Source organism: Ambystoma mexicanum, chromosome 6q, assembly GCF_040938575.1.
Source record: "Ambystoma mexicanum isolate Mex_15411 chromosome 6q, UKY_AmexF1_1, whole genome shotgun sequence".
Lineage (NCBI taxonomy): Eukaryota > Metazoa > Chordata > Amphibia > Caudata > Ambystomatidae > Ambystoma > Ambystoma mexicanum.
In genome coordinates this window covers 849,221,031-849,238,416 of record NC_090937.1, presented here as the reverse complement: position 1 = coordinate 849,238,416, position 17,386 = coordinate 849,221,031, and the positions used below count along the sequence as shown (strand labels likewise).

General features: G+C 42.1%; 1 protein-coding gene across 2 annotated transcripts in view; it reads left to right on the top strand.

The window, feature by feature from the left end:
* MARCHF1 (membrane associated ring-CH-type finger 1) overlaps positions 1-17,386 on the top strand; it is a 1,944,794-nt gene that overhangs the window by 440,389 nt on the left and 1,487,019 nt on the right. The gene's annotated exons all lie outside the window — the stretch shown is intronic.

Genomic DNA, 17,386 nt, shown 5'->3' with positions numbered 1-17,386 from the left:
TCTGCAGTAAGAGGCCCTTGGAAATAAAAATGTATGCCCACCTTTTCCAATGGCAGGTCCCTGTTTGAAGGGTTCTATGTCAGCGTTTTTTTATTACATTTTTTGGTTGTAAAAACAATTCAAATGTTGTCAGTTAAATTTGGGGAGGTTGCCCCCCAATTCCCCTTCCCAGTTTTGACTATCTATTCCCCACATCCCTCTACCCCTTATATCCCTTATCCCACCCCCGCATATTTTTCAATACTTTTTTTGGCCAGAAATCAGTGGCAAAAAACTGCGTAAAAAACACTGAAGATGAAAGAACATTGTACTGTTTGAAGGAGACAAAAGAGAAAACCTGTTGTAGGAGAAATCTCGTAAAAAGCTCATATACATTTCCAAACAGATTTCTGGCTGGCCAATCGAGAGAAGGAAGGTTCCCACCAATGGATATACATTGTAGAATAGCTTGGATTTTGATAATCTGAATGATATTGTGAAGTTATATTTTACTCTGGCCCTTGGATTGATATCTGGTTGCAAGGTAGACGTGAACTCAGTGAAATCGGTGTGAATAACGCACCGGTTGGTGGCATACAGATGTTGGCAAAGGTATAGAAGGTAGAAAAAAGAGAACAGGATGTAATCGGAAGGAAGAGGTGGAATTAATAAAATAAGCTGAGGAATGGCATCAAAGTGGGGTTACTACCAACATTGCAAAGGAAGCCATATCCTTAGAATTGCACGGCTGTTACAATCTCCAGAGAATGTACAAGTAATGTGGCCACTACTTACCCAGGAGAATAGAGGTGATACCAAGAGTGGTATTGCCTGTGAGAGGAAGAAAATGGGTCCCTAATGTGGATGCCCATATGAACTCGAAGGATGGCAAAGTCTAAGTGAATGAGTGGGGAAATCATCTGTGAGAGTGGGGCATGAGGCCTCGTAGGAGTTACCTAAATCTTTTGTGCCTGTATACATGTGGTGACCGAGAGCTTTAGGATGGCTCAGATAAACTCTTGTATTTTCTAAGTGGGAACGTGAGTGAAGTAGAACAACAAGGGTCTGAAAAAGAAAGAGAAAAAAGAAAGCAGAGAAACAGGACACAAATATTCAGGGAGGGTTATCAGCAATCCCCATGGGTTGCCACTATTCAAGAAAAACATGTAGCTCTTCGTGTTGGTTATACCCACCAGGGAATTTGTATTTAGTTCCATGATGAGTTCGGACTGCCCCTGTCTTAGGGTTTTATCTCAGTCTCCTCTGCTGATGTTTCCTCGTACATGAGCAATGGCAAACAAGGCAAGGGCCACTTGATATCATGATCTATTTGATGAAAGTGGTAGGGAACAGGGTTTCTAAAACCATGATTTTTGATTGCAGATAGGTGCTGTAGTACCCTTATCTCCAAAGTGCATTTAATTCTCCCAATATAGCAGAGTTTACCAGGATACCCTCGAATATGAATATCACACATGGTTTCACAGGTTATTCAATAGTTTATCTTGATTTTCTTTTTGGTGATCCTGTCAGAATATTTACTGATATTTATTGTATTGGTGGTGATCCAGGTCTTACTGTGCTTCACAGTGGGATGACAGGCCTTGTACTTGATGTGAAGAGATCTTTAATTGATTTAGATCTCCAACAGATAATGTTCCTCACATAATCTGCACATTTGTGTCTGACATCTTCACAACTGATGAAAATATCCTGTTGTTTAATGATAGAATGTGTAACCCTCTTTAATCATTCTGCATTAAAGGTACTGATTAACCTCACTGCTGGTTCGGATTTGACGGTTTGTGTATCTTCAACTAAAAATGTAATACAACACTTGGTGGAGAGCAGGGCAGGTGTTGTGTGGAGGCGTTTCCATGTAGGTCATCAAAAGGTTATACCCACCACTTTGTTGTTGAATTGCTCATTTACTGGTGTCCGTATGCACGCCTCTTCCAACCAGTCCACAATCAGATTGTTATATTTTTGTTGGCTGTGGCTATTAGCTGCTGCTACATCGCCTCCCAAAAGAGGCACACATTATTGCAAATTCATCATTTGAGCACCCTTATGATCTTGGAAAAATGATGTTGCATATTGCTTCCAAAATAATTTTTACCTGCTTTCATCCTCTCTTCATGTTGGATGCTGGTGTAGGGTAGAGTGACATCAATGGTGGCCAGTGTATATTCTGGTTTAATCGTATGCCTTCAGGTTTGATGAGAAGATCTTTAGTGCCACACATATTAGAGTTTATATGGTAACTAAGTTGAAATGGTGATTATCTATACATTTGTACACATTTTCCAAGATAGATCTAGCAGAAGAAGCAATTGGTTGGGCTGGTGGATGGGTTAATAACTGCTTACTGCAATGTACCTCTCAGAGGTTGGATGGAGTGGGATTCCCTGGGCTTATCACCCCCTCTGAGAAATGGTGCTATGTTTTCCCCAGTGAGGATAACTGATGCTCAAGCATCAAAATGGGACTGCTAGTCCCAGGTCTCCAGCCCCCCTGACTGGGACAGAGTGTGGAGCTGAATTAGTCTCTACTAGCGAGCATTTAGTAAAACAAATGCACGGCATACCAGGTTGAGATGGAAGATTTCCGGTTGCCTGTGACCCATCAGCAATGCGCCCCATGAACTAAGGCAGTCATGGAGCACCGCAGGACCGTAGACACAGCCACAAGGAATTCCAAGATGGTGGTGAGAGGTTGGCATATATCTGAAGCTGCAGAGCCTGCAGTTGAGAATATTCGAGACACTATATTACTTATCCAATAAGAGAAGTGTGACAAGATTTACATAAAGACCCAATTAGGGAACCAATGGAAAATGGACCAATCACAAGACCCGAGACAGATTCCCGAAAGACAGACCAATACGCTTGGCAACATTCCCATGATTGGTGGTGCACATATTCAGTACTGAGTTACACAGATGATGTGGTTTTAGTTGCTAGGATGCCTAAAGCACTACAGGCCCTTATTACCAAATACTCTGAATTCAAGGGATCAAGAGACCTAAACGTTAATGCCATTTAATGAAAGGTGATGACGAATGGGGGGAAAAATGGATCATCATCTTCCTTTATGCAAAATAGCGTTAAACTCGTGCAGGTGGACCAGTTTAATTATCTCAAAGTGGTATTCACAAACAAATGACATGGGAGTGACCACTTGTAGAAGCATGCTCAGTCCAAGGGCCATATATGTGGAGCCACAAATAGAATTGTAAACTCTTTGGGTTATCAGTCCATTGCAACACGTCTGAAAATCTATAGGGCAAAACCATGTATGATAGCACTTTATGGTGCTGAAATCTGAGGATTTGAGGATAACTCTTTAATATAATTAAAGGAGGATGCCCTTAGTAGACTTCTCCTCAATCTCCTGCACTTGGCCCCGTTTTTTGTCATGAACTTGGATCTGAACCATTCCTTCCTAAGTGACAAGCTCACTTAAGGCCTATTTGCATGTTGTTAACCATTTGCACTAACTCCGAAGCGGTTCTGTCCCATAGGAATTTGAGGGACCTTATGGTGAGAGAGAACAGGCACAGGATCCCCTGGCTGAACTACATGCTTTAGTCTTTACTGAAAGTGAACACAGGAGACCTGATAATGAAACCGGGTATTATCACCAAAAATTTGGAGGTGGGAGAAATAACTGCTCAAACACTCTAATAGGAAGCATACCACTATCTCTGTCTGAGGCCAAAGGAGGGAATACTTGGACCAGATAGATCCTTTGTTTCTTAAGTGAGGGTGTAGAAAGCTGCACAGACATGCAAAAACAGGGGATGGAATGAGTGTCCTGGCTTATGAGGAAAACAAGTGCTGAGAAGAAACCAAGAGACCGTGGAGTGGTCCACAGAGGTCTGTATAAGAAAGAGAAATACCATGGAGAGGTCTAGTGAACAAGAAAGACTGTGGAGAGCTATAGAAAATTACAAAAAAAGACCATTGAGAGGCCTAGAGAAGGGAAAAGGTTGTGGAGAGGTCTGTGATGGGACAATGGAGAGATGAGGAGAAGAGGCTGGAAGGCATTAGAGATGCCAGGCTGAGGAGAGGACTGAATTGTGAGAACTTCCTGTAGGAGGTTGCCCAGGGGATCATCCATTGTGTTTATTTCTAAACTAGAGTGTGGCATTGATAGATTAGGTTAGGATTCATGTGTTGGACATGAGTTGGTACAACCATAGGCTAAAATTACTTATTTAGAATAGGTTTGACCTTTCTGTTGGCCATCACATTTGGACTTTCATGTATAGACTAGTTTGTCCCTGGAGGGACCAACACATGTTACGATTAGGTTCTAGGCTTTATGTTTACTAAAAGCTTCATCACAAGGTATTGGGGATACCTGGGAAATACTACTTTGCATTCTCCCATGCTTGACACTATTTTGCAGAGTTATTCTTTAGTATTTGAAGATAATTAGTGATCCGGAGCATAGGTAGTTCTGAGGTGGGAATGATGCCTGAAGTCAATATAGATGCAAGGCATGTTCACACTTTAGAGAGCCATGGACCCCCCACAGTTGGAGAGCAGAAGGACACATTAAGAATGATGGTAGGAGGGCAGCTAGTCCGTATATCCTACTCTGTAAAAGGCCAAGCAAACCAAAGATCTGATAAATGAGGCCATCCAGAGAAGTCAGTGAATTGAGGAAAGCCAGAGAAGCCAGCAAAGCAAAGCAAGTTATAAAATCAGGTGAAACCAGAGAGAAGAACAGACGAGCAGCAGGAGAGGCTCTTGTCCCAGAGACTACATCTTTTAAGAAGAGCCTGAAAGATGGCCAAAAGAGGGTCCTGAGGTAATCTAACAGTCTGGCCAAACTGTTGCGGGGGAAGCTAAAGTAAGATCCTAATAGATTGACTCTCAAGGAATTTTGAAAAAGGGTTAATTATTCCTGGTGTGAAGGACACTATAGTCCTTATTGAGAGTGAGTAACGCACTATATACCTTATTGTGAGAGGGGCATGAAATTCTGAATTACTGAGAAAGACACTGCAGACCTTAGAAGCTATTAGGGAATTACAACCTTTAGAAATGGGAAGAGCCCTCTACTGCGTAAGAGTAAACTGGGGCCCTAAAACACTGGATCACGAAGAGGTGGCCCAGGCACTATCCGCAAGACACTAGCCTCATGGCTGAATTCCAAATAGCAAGTGATCTGCCATATGAAGAGTGTGAGAGACGTCAAATAATCTAAAAATAGAAAGAAGAAAAAGAAGAAAAATACATCTATATTAGAAGGAGCTAAATGGCACCCAACAAATATTTACTCTAAAAACCCTACAAGAGAAGAGACAAAGTAACTGCATATTTTGAAAAGGGTCCAAAGGAAGACACAATGAGAACAACTGTATAACAAACAGGGAGTTGAAATAGTTATCTCCAGTTTAGAAAGGGATTAGTTGTGTTCAATGATGAAGTAGATATCCCATTTTAAAAAACAGTCATATTATTCCACAATAGCACATGGTTCTGCTGCTTCCCACCAAGAGAAACCACCTTTGTACAGAGAATATCCATTATAGAATGGTTGAACATATGTGTTTATTCTCAAAACATGATGACATGTTTATGCACTTAACACTACATTATCCTTTCAAACCGGGTCAATTTATCGCAATGACCATCCCACGGTACCAGTTGCCACAGCATACAAAGGATTGAATGGGTAAAGTGTGGCATCTGCAGGGGTCATGGGGTGCCCTCGCGTATACAACTAAGCAGAAATATGGGTTTTTTCTGTGGGTGTATCGCACAAAAGCACCCTCCCTACATGAATGCAGTGGTTCAGCTATCCCCAGAACAGGGACAGATTGGTGCAGACCACAAGCGTAGGGAGAAAACAGGGGGGGGGGTTGGTAGCAGTGGGGCACCAAACACATAATTAAATAAAAGAAAATGGATGGGGGCCAGGGTGGGCTGATGGCAAGCTGATAAAGGGCATGGAGTGCCCTTGTCAGCAAGGAATAAAAGGGAGCGGTGATTCAGAATAGTTTCAAACTATTTAAAAGTTCAGCATCAATTTACAAGAAGGCAGATACATTCTCCTTTCTCTTCCAAACCCAAGGCTAACCCCAGGACAGGATACATGACCCAGGTTCGACAACCTAAGTAAGAGGGAGATAGGAGACAAAGGGACTTGTTCCCAGTGTTATCCTATGGAGGACATGAGGGAACAGGTCCAGGTATGCTTACCTACCCCACTGAATTTCCCAGGGATCATGATGGGTCATCTGAGGGTCACTGGGAACACGGTCTTCCATCCTTTGTTTAGGTGAGAGGTGTTCATGGGTTGCAGGTTTGAGTATTCCTAAGGTTGAGTGGAACAGCAAGATGCAATCCCTGTTGATAAAGAAATGTGGATTTCAATAGCGCAGACCTCTTCACAGGATGGAGGAAGGCCAGTTCCAGTGCCAATCACCATTTGCAGGTGACTCGCCAGTCATGTTCAGAGAAACATCTCCAGATCAGGTTCCCTTGATGTTAGGAAGCTGGAAACTCAGGAGGAGGCATCTTACGGCACAATCAGGTGACCACCAAAGTTCTGGGTATGAGTGCAGAATGGCAACGCTTCTGGCAAAGTAGCCAACGAGGGAGCTGCTCAGTCCACCAGGCAGTCCAAGGACACTTCCAAAGGCTTTGAGGGGCTGGTTTCTGGAGACTGTGCCAAGACTAGTTGGTCCCAAAAATCCAAGGGCTGAAGCACCAACTAGGGACTTTGGAGATCAGGCAGAGAAGTAGGGCTTCACCTGGCCAATTGCTGGAGGGGGAGCTTGACCACTGCAGAAATCATCCACAGATCCTCAATGGGCTGTTCTTCTTCAAAAGATTCTTGGCTCCAACATATATCTACAGAATGAGTACAGGAATCCTTCCCTTAATTCAAGCCCACCAATGGCAAGGATGTGCACCATTCAAACAGCCAATCAGGGCCCACTACTGGTTTCATATCCGCCACAGCAGCAGACTTTCAGGCACCAGTGATGTGGACTCAGAATAGACAGTCCCATCCCCCTTCCTGGACAAGACAAACATAAAGGCTCACAAGCCCATGAAGGCAGCAGCATTCCAGATCAAGTGATTGTACTAATAAGGGATTTCCTGATCTGGGGAGGCAGGAAGGAAGGCCAAACTACAATATGTCTCAGGTATAAATCTTGTGGAACAGCCATTTATGGCAGTAGCCACGTTTGGTAGACATATGTGGTAAGCAAGAATGTACACAACAAGAAATTATGCTAAAAATGTAACTGCTGCCACCAGCCTCTCTTTAGGCACATGTAAAAGTAACAACAAATCCCAAGTGTAAAAAAGATATGGGTGATACAAAAGTAATGCAACATTGATTATAGGTGGGCACTACTGCGATGCTTTATATACATTTCTAGCTAATCTCACCATCAATCTCTGTATTTATGCCACATTCATTGGAACACAATGGTAAAAAGCCCTTGGCACCAGGGTGTCCAATACATATGCAAATTGCAGAGTAATTTTCTTCTATGTAATATGAAAACATATTATTTTATATACAATACATTTCTCAATTTCTCTATTAATCAATGTCATTTGAAAAAGCAACTTTAACACAGTTCCCTTTAAATCCTGATTTCAGGCAGTGTTTATACAAAGGTTCCATTTAGCCTATGCATTTTGGACCTTTTCCGTCCTCCCAGCTTAACCCTGTATGTGAACACTCCATGTGTGGAAAATTGTATTCTCTATCACTGGCCATGCTCCAAGGGCGACCATGGAGTTTGCATACAATGCAAACGTATCTCGATTGCTCTGCACTGTAGTAAGTGGATGTATGCAATGTTAAAAAAACAAGAATTTGTCAGGGAAAAAAAGGTTTCCCAGTACTGTAGTCTTTAATGGCCAGGGATTATTGGATGAAAATCCTGTGGCTTTACTATATTGATTAAGTGTTGTCTCACAGAAATAAAGGCCAAATGAGATCCTGTAAAAGTAGACTGGGAGAAGTGTTCAAGATGAAAAGGGATTTCATGGAGTTTGCAACCAACTCAGATGAAAGCATATGCAGTGATCAGCCGGGTGAAGGAGATCCAGCCCTGCTTAATTTGGGGTTCCACCAAGAGAGAACACTGGTTGATCACCTGTGCTAGATTTGAGTGCCTGCAGCTGAGAGGAACCACAGCTAAATGGAATGGGTACTCTGATGAGGCGGGTTGCCCAGCATGTGGTGCTGTTAGAGAGGACATGTTTCATCTTTTATTGTTCTGCCCAGTTTATAATAGTATCAGACGGTCAACCCTACTGTTGGTACTTAGGTCAGCTAACATCTGCAGCTATAGGCCGGCAGTTCTGTTTCTTCTAACAGCAGATTCTGTTCTGACAGCCTGGGCATTACTATAATTTTTCAAAAGAGCCATGCATCAAATAAAGGGGCTGTCAATCTAATTGTTCTAAAAAGATTAGCCACCTATTGAAAAAACCTATAGGAGTATCGCCCCTAATGAACTGGGAGTATGCTGTGGTTCTCTTTCCCCTTCAGCAAACATTTTTTATGCTTAAAACTTATGAACTTCAACGTTTGCAACCTATTGGAATTAATCTGTACTGGAATTTATGAATTATTTGCACTTTATATGATTCTATTCACTTTTATAGAGTTGTGTTTTGATTGGTAATTTTAATATGGAAAATTGAATTTTATAAGCAAGTCTGAGCAGTAATTTTATTATATTATGCATTGTGTTATTTCTTTTTTTATATGTTTGATGGATTATTTGATCTGAATAAACATATCGACTGACTGAGTAGTCAGTTTCCCCATAACAAACGAGCAAAAGCAGGGGAAGTGAACCTGAAATCTTTACTTCCCATCACAGTCAAGGCAGTATCAAGAAAACACCAGGTGTACACCACCAACCACCACAACATTCAAACAATTTGAACCTATACATGAGGAAACCTTCAACAAACAAATAAAAAATAACAACTTTGCCAGATCCACCAGTGACCCATGCCCTCTAGGCCTCTTCAAAGAAATCCTCAACCACAGAACACCAGCATCATACTTCTAGCTACTGATGAACCTATCCCTAATCACGGGAATAGTACCTAAATCTTCAGCATACATCAAGCCTCTCCTAAAGAACAAAACATGAAATTCAGAAAACCCCTCCAACTACAGAGCTATATCGTTCCTACCTTACCCAGCAAAACTACTAGAGAACCACATCTACCAAATACTACTCAACCATGTAGAAACAAACAGAACACCCAACCACACCCAAGTCATTTTCAGACCCATGAGAGGAATGGAATCAGCACTTCTATCCATATGGGATGACCTAAAAATGAATGCAGGCAACAGCACCTGATCAGCCCTACACTAGGAGGCATATCAGCCACCTTCGACACAATCAGGCACACAACACTAAACCAAAGACTGGAGGAATGCAGCATAAAATCCTCCTCCCTACAATGACTAAATGCTGTCCTCACCAACCGAACACAAAGAACATACTTACTGCCATTCACATCTAACACCAAAAACATCACCTGCAGCGTACCACAAGGACCTCGCCTCTCCCAACTCCTCTTCAACATTTACATGTCCCTCCTAATAAAAGTAAGTTTAAACTCATGGACTGACCACCTACAACTACGCAGATGATACCCAACTCGTCTTCAAGATAACGTCAACCCAAGACCGAAACCACACCCTCAACAAATGTCTCGCAGACATATACACCTGGATGACCATCAACAATATCAAACTAAACAGAAATAATGATCTCCCCCACAGAGGATAATGCAACACGCACATCTGAGCTCATCACCTCGCATGGGAACCCAACCGGAGGCATCCGCCGTGATAAAAGATCTTGGAATACTCATGGACAGTGGAATCTCACCAGAACCACAAGTCAGTGCGATAGCAAAGAAATGCTTCTAGCTCATGCCACTAATTAGAGGAGTACTCTCGTACCTCACCTTTCCACGCAGAACGCTTGCAATCATCTCCTTGGTATTATCAAGACTAGCCTATGCAAACTGCCTTTAATTTGGAATGCCAGAACACTTCACAAAAAAAATCCAATGCATCCAAAATACTGAAGCAGTACTACTCTTGAGACTAAACAGAAGAGACCACATCACACCAGCCCTGAGACACCTACACTGTCTTCCTGTAAAAATGCATTCACTTCTAAGCCCTCTGCATCGTTCACAAATCACTACATGGACAAGGAGTAGAATTTCTCCTAGCCAAAATCAACTGCTACCATCACGGAGGAAAACTAAGATAGAGAAATGACCTCCAAATCGAAAACGAAACACTCGGAGAAAAGGACATTCGGAAGGAACCGCATTCTCCCATTTGATTGTCCAACTCTGGCACTAGATACCAAAAGAAAATAAGAACGACAGAAGATCACCTAACCTTCAGAAAATTACTGAAAACCTGCCTATTCAATTCACCAAGACCAGCAATAAAATGGGCACCTCCCACAATGCATACCCGGACCCAAGGAAGTCATGGGATGATACAGATCTTGGAACCAACGATAAAATAACCACAAACTTCTAATTACTAAGCACCCCCGCACCCCAGCTATTCTCCTGCATACCGCCCACGAACCATCCACGCCAATATGGGCTAGCCTTACTACACACAAAGACACATGCCACACATTAACCACAAGAACACAAAAACAAACTGCTGCAAATACTCCAAACTTGATGTTGACCCTCAGGACACAATAACCCCAGTGCACACAATCAAAGCACACTCAGAAAACCAACACACACAGACTCCAGTTTCTTCTGGTTCAGCACAACCTCCATCCTATCCCTCTTCCCTCACTACCTACCCCACCCACTTTCTTACAGAGCCACGTGAACACCTGTAGACGGTGCAAATGGTAGGGGTGAGTGGTATAAATCAACGTAAGATAACATAGCATAACACCCTGCAGCTGAGTACAAACTGCTCCCACCTTATGGGCAAAAGGATCGACTGTTAGATGCGTTTTGGGAGCCACGTTAAATATTTTTGAGTATGAGACTCATTTATGGAAACTTTATGGTCTTCAAAGTCTTCCCAGAAATCTGTTTTCTGCATATAATGGACACTATCTTTTGGAAGTGCTCACCTGGAAGCTGACCTTTCAACAAAGTAGGATATAAATGTGGCACAATGTTTCAGTAGTCCAAAGAAGTTATACAGCTGCTCCTTGTTCACTGGCACAGCAGTCTCAAATGTGTTGCATACTAACTTCTGTTTAGGCCATATGTCCTCACTTGTAGTGTGTTGCAGATACGTGACTGTTGTAACTTTGATCTCACACTTTTCCAGTCTGAATGTGATCCCATTTTGTACTACTATTTCTGAGCACACAGTGCAGTATTCCTTTCCAGAAACTGAAACATCTAGTCTTCCAATTTGCCTCTGGACTGGCGACATCTATTCTCAAATGTTCTGTCTCCTCCTCGTGTACATCTTGGAAAAATTCCCCCTCTACATGTGTGATACTCTGAACTTAGGTCAGGAAGATCTTGGTATTGAAAGGTGTCCATTCTACCCGAGTCCTCTGTTTGGCTTATTATTGCTTGGACTTATGGCAAGCTTGACTCCTCTTTTTTTGTTTGTTTTCCTGCTGCTTCCTACTACTTCTTTGCACTGCATAAACATTGCTCTCCTTTGGCCCTGACATTCCCCAGCATTATATGTTTTCATGCAAGCAGAGGGAGGGAAGGTTTTGAGTGGAGTTCCACTTGTACAGTGTGTTCAATTGAGGTACCCCTGTGATTCTGCAGAACATACACACATAGTGCTGCTCATTGTCCCCTTCCTTAACCACATCTTCTGTACAGCTGCATCCCAGAGGTCCTGTAGGAATAGCCATTTCCAGAAAAAGAAAATGTATTAATTTATTTGTAATTTATTGAATTGAATTTATATAGCACTTCCTGCCAAAAGCGCTGGTACAAATAACATTAATTAAGCAGTGGTACAATCAAGTGAGCAGGTAGTCCAATAAAAACAAAGTAAAGGAAGAGAACAGGGCTCAGCTAGTAGAAAGAAAGGATAAGAAATAGACATGGAGAATGGATTGAAAAACACAGAGAGGGTGAGAGGAACAGACAGAGACTTGTAGGAGATTTAGGTGATGCAAACGTTCAGGTGGTGCAAATTTCAACTAGGCCAGGAATCATAACTTAGACTCCTGCAGAATGTATGTGAGACACTAAGGTGAGACAGTATTGAGAATTCATACAAACCAGAGTGGAGGGGTAACCTGGGATTTACCCTGCCAGGGCCGTGCACATTTGCATGTAGTGTAGGGACTAATTTCTAACGTCTAACCTGATTAACTACTAACTCCTAACATGAAATAAACTAATACAGTTAGTGTTTGGAATGGGGCAGCGGAGTCCATAACACTTTGTGCAAATCGTTGGTGCAAACTGGGTTGTAATTCGGAATGGAGAGACAGGATCTGAAATGCTGTTTAGAAAATAAATGCAGGAATTAAAGCTGCTCTTGCAATGGCAGAGGTGAGGGTTAGAGAAATCAGATTGTGCAAAATCATGTTGCTCAAAGTAGACCCATTGTCCGTGTTCGAGTGCAGGAAGCCAGAATAAGAAATGTAACTCATTGAGTCTGGCGTTCATTGAACTAAAATTCTGCTGAAAGATGACAGTTGAATAGAACAGGGGCTTCTGGAAGTTTCCAGGAGGTTTGGCCATTCAGATGAGGTGTCTGATTGACATATGACATCAATGTCAGGGGCAGGCAGGTTTCATACCTTGTGTAGGTGAGTATACATGAATGGGCAGGTAGAAAGCAGGCTTCAAAAAGAGTTACATAAAGGAGAGGAGGCGTTTTTCTCTGGCAGAGGATGAAGAAGGAAAATATCAAGAAGAGGAGGTAAATTGAGCATGATCGGTGTCAGGCAGATCATACTGACTGTGACTGAGAGGACTTCTGCAGAAAAGAAAGGAGGAGGAGGGACTTAGGGGGAATTCAAAGCCGATCTGAGACTGAGGGCATAGAGCCTGTCCTTTGATGGCTCTGCAAGCACAGGTCCTTAAGGCATTCTGGTAAGCATATGAGTAACAAAATGAGGATATTGCATCGTGTTTGTGTGCAATAGAATGCAGTGTGGTGAATTTTGCGAGTGGGATGTCAATTGCAAGCTGGTGAAAGCATTGAAAGTAGGTCAGAGTTCCACAGATAATTCTGGGTTCGCTTGCCAAACATCTTTGTGGGAGGCTTTGTAAAAAAAAAAAAAAAATTCAGAATACTTTCGCTTTTATTGAGCTATGTGGAATGCAGGTCACAACATGTGAAATATATATTGACTTTGTTTCCTGTTAAATGTTATTTCTCTATGTATTTCTAATGACACTTTGTAAACTACATTTGTGCATTGTCCATATTTTGAGAATATATAAATGCTGAGGGGCACGGTTTTAAAAAGAAATATGTGTGGCTGTTCACTGTGAGTATTTTTCCATGATAAAGATGTTACATGTCCAGCACTGTGTCAGAACCTGAGCCTCTCTACAAGAGGCCCCAGATAGAGTGAGTATATTTGAAAGCTGTTTCCATATGTTACGAATACATCATTTTACAAGTAATTTGATAATACTGCGCTGTGTGAGTACCTAGTAATCCAATATAAATATGTAGGGACATTGTGTACCTGGTGTAGCACTAAGTCCTGCTTTTGATTCCAGCAAATGACCCCAGTTTAAGAATAAAACCAGCTTGCCCTGTGTTTTGTGACAAGCTAGAAACCTCACAGACCACTGAAAAGAAATAGGAAGTAGAAAGACCATGATCACATAAGTGGCATCGGAGATGAGACTCAAAGGGAAGAAGTGAAATACAAAGTAAGGCGGGTGCAATTGAAGAAAGAGGAGACAGAGAAAAAAGGAGATGGACTGAAGAATTATAGATAGAGCGAAGAGGTAGAAGATGCGAAGCAGGAAGAACAGTCAACACAAGAGGAGTCCAAGCAGAAATTAAGAATTTTAGTAGTATGAAAATAAGGTCGATGGATTTTGAGTAAGGCACAATGACAGGAACGGGCAGTAGAAGAAATATGTCGAGAAAAGGATAGAGTAGGATCAAAGATAACACCCACAAGAGCAGTCTCGGTACAATGGGAGTGGCGAAATCCCGATTGGAGTGGGGGTAGAAGAGAATGTAGATTAAGATAAGTTGAGACTTGAGCATATGCAGCACGTTCAAGAAGTTTAGATAGGAATGGCACAAGAGAAACTGGATACAAATTTGCAGGAGTAGAAGAATCCAGAGACAGCTTTTTTAAGATCGGAAGAATAAGTGTATGCTTAAACAGAGAGGGAAAACAGGAGTTGGAAAGGGAAGCATTACTAAGAGACGTTAAATAAGGAAGAAGAGTGGGGTAGATTAGAGGAATAAGAGCAGAACAAAGGGAATCCAAAGGAGAAGCTGTTGGATGAGCACAGGCAATAAGAACAGAAGTATCCAATTTTTTTGGCAGCAAGTAGAGCAAGATGATACATGTGAATGCAAAGAGGATAGTAGGCTCTGATTGTTATATGTGTCAGCAGCCAAGGTTGCATGCTCAGTAGCATTACTGGCATTTTGTACAAAGCAAACATGAATATGTTGTTATATATGGGAAAACTGGCATACATTGTTGCAGACTTCATGGACAAGCATTGGTACAGCCAGTGTGAACATATTGTTATACTGGCATGTATTGTGGGTAAAGGCATAACAAAATGCATTTAATTGTTTGTGAGTTGCATCTATTGGACTTTTGTGTTGGAGTTATCCTTCAAAACCAATTGCAAACTGTCTGACATTTTAGTAATTTCTTCACAGAATTTGTGCTGTATAATGCATCATTTTAATCAATTTTTCCAAAAATGTTCTTGGGGTGTAGTGGGGCAGAGGGGAATCCCCCAAATCCATTTGGTTAGATAGGGATACCTCACCATGCTAAGTTGGACTGGCAAATTGTGGGAAATGCTCTTGCTCCTCTAACACTGGATGGGTGGCTGGTGTGTTAATGGTGCTGAATATGTGCATGCATGGCTGAGGCGGGGCAAGTTGCAGTGGAGCATGGACGATTTCCTACACATTTGAATGGTATTTTGGGCAGAGCCAACATAATGAATGTCTTTAGCATGATGGGGCAAGGAGAGTGGATGTTTTTTTTTATGACATGGCATTTTTTGCTCACATAATGCGAAAGGCCAATATGCTATGTGTTCTTATGTGGGAAGGTTGGGGCCATTGGGCAGTCACCAAGTAAATATTTTGTTATTGTGACATTTCATGTTTTACTGGTGTTAAGGGCAAAGTCAACACAAAAAGTACTCGTACATGGTGGTGCGGGGGTTGGGCAAGTATTTGTGCAGCAGTAACAACATATTTTCCTCCTATAGCAAGATATTTCTACTGGCATTAAGGGCAAAGCTAACAAGAGAGAGGGCCTCATTACAAATTTGCCGGTTTGGTAACTACGGTACCGGTAAACTTGCCAGTACCATAGTTACCGGACCAGAAAACAACGAGGTCTGCCCACGGGTGCCTGTCAACCCGCGAGCAGACCTACCCAGTACCACCAGCACCGTTATTAACAATGCCAGTGCTACTGGCCTCCCCATTCCCATTGAGCCTTATGGGGCTCAAACGGCAATGGGGAGTAATAAATACTGCACCCGGCAATGTGCAATTACCATGTCCGGCGGGGCCGGAATGCCCCAGTAATTGCCCATTGCCAGGTGCCGGTAAAATTCGCAGGTTAAGCAGCAGTCTGCCAGTTTTACCGGCAAGGCTACCGCCGATCTTGTAATGAGGCCCAATGTTTTTTGCATGCAGATACTGAAATATACTGACAGAGCCACCATGAACTTGGTTTTTCATGGTATCATTACTATGCATACTTTTACTGGCCAAGCACGGAGTTTTGTGGTATATTTGGGTGCCAGGACTCAGGAGCCAAGCATAGACCCCTTGTTTTTATGTAAGGTGAAACATTTACAGTTTGATTAAAACACATATTTACATTTCTAACCTAGTGCAGTGCATGGTGTGTCACTGCAGCATCACAAACATGGTGGTCCAAGCAGGCGTGGAGTGTGACGCGGGCTGTGCTTTTTTTGCTTAGCTTGCGAGAGTATCCTCAGCATGGCACGCAGCAGGACCCCCCCCCCACACATTTTGCTGTATGCCTCTGACAGTAGTGCTTTAATTATGGTCCTGTTGATCCTATTCTCTATCTAACCAATAAAAGGCCAGGCAAGGCAGCCCAGAGGATACATTTGAGTACTCATTGGAAATGCTGTATGCAGGGATTTTCGTGACTTCTGTGTCAAACAATTAAGAGCATATATGAATATTGAGGGAAGAATGTAATGGAATTTCCAACACTGGAAATATCTACACATGAAATATCACATGGCCAGCGTTGTATATGTGTTCATGCCCAAATATTGCATTGGTTGTTATTGACCATAACAAAACAAGTGGTTTCTCATTTGCCATTAATGCAACTTTTATGTCTTAATCATCAATTTTCCACTGTATAGGAATTTTACTTGGCATGATGCTTGAAAAGATTGCAGTGAAACCTTTCTTGAGACTTGGTCAGGCAAGCATTAAGCTTCTCTCTCATGCCTGACCTCTTTTCAACTCACTCCCTCCTCCCCTGTTCCTTCAGCAAGTTTTCAATTTCTGTATTTCAGAAATCAGGTGTTACATTTGCTCCTTGTACTGACCCGTTCAAAATGTACTTAGAGCAGGCTTAGGCCTGTATTCATTGCTTGTCTAGCAGAGCACATACTAATAGTCTCCCTCGGTCTCGGATAACTCTATAATATCTATTGAAAGAAAAGAGAGGACACATTTATCCTTCCTAATACCGTGTGGTTTTTGTTGGCTGTACACAAAGAAACACACCAAATGTAAATTAAGTGTAATGTGTACATACAGCATAAATTTGAAGTTCTCCCATTGTTTAGGGAATGGTTATTTAGTGCCACCCTGTCAGGGTGCCATCCTGACTATTACTCAACGGAAGGTATTCCCCACTTTTTTGACGAACTATTTGGACGAATTAGGTCTTGCTACATTTTTTACATTTCTTTTACTGCAAAATAGGTAAATGGTGGGTTTGGGTTAGGTATATAGAAAGGAGGGATGTGGGTAGGTTAGGACACATGCCGGGGGTCTTCACCTATATTTTGCAGAAAAAAGTGGTAAATAAAATGCCAGAAAAATGTAATTCAGCCAAATTAATTCAATTAATTAAAGAATACCTCACAGATCCAAACTGACTACCATGTACTACTAAGGCTCTGGGGCAGACTTACAAACATATTACACTGCCAGCCTCATTACAAGTGCCATCCGA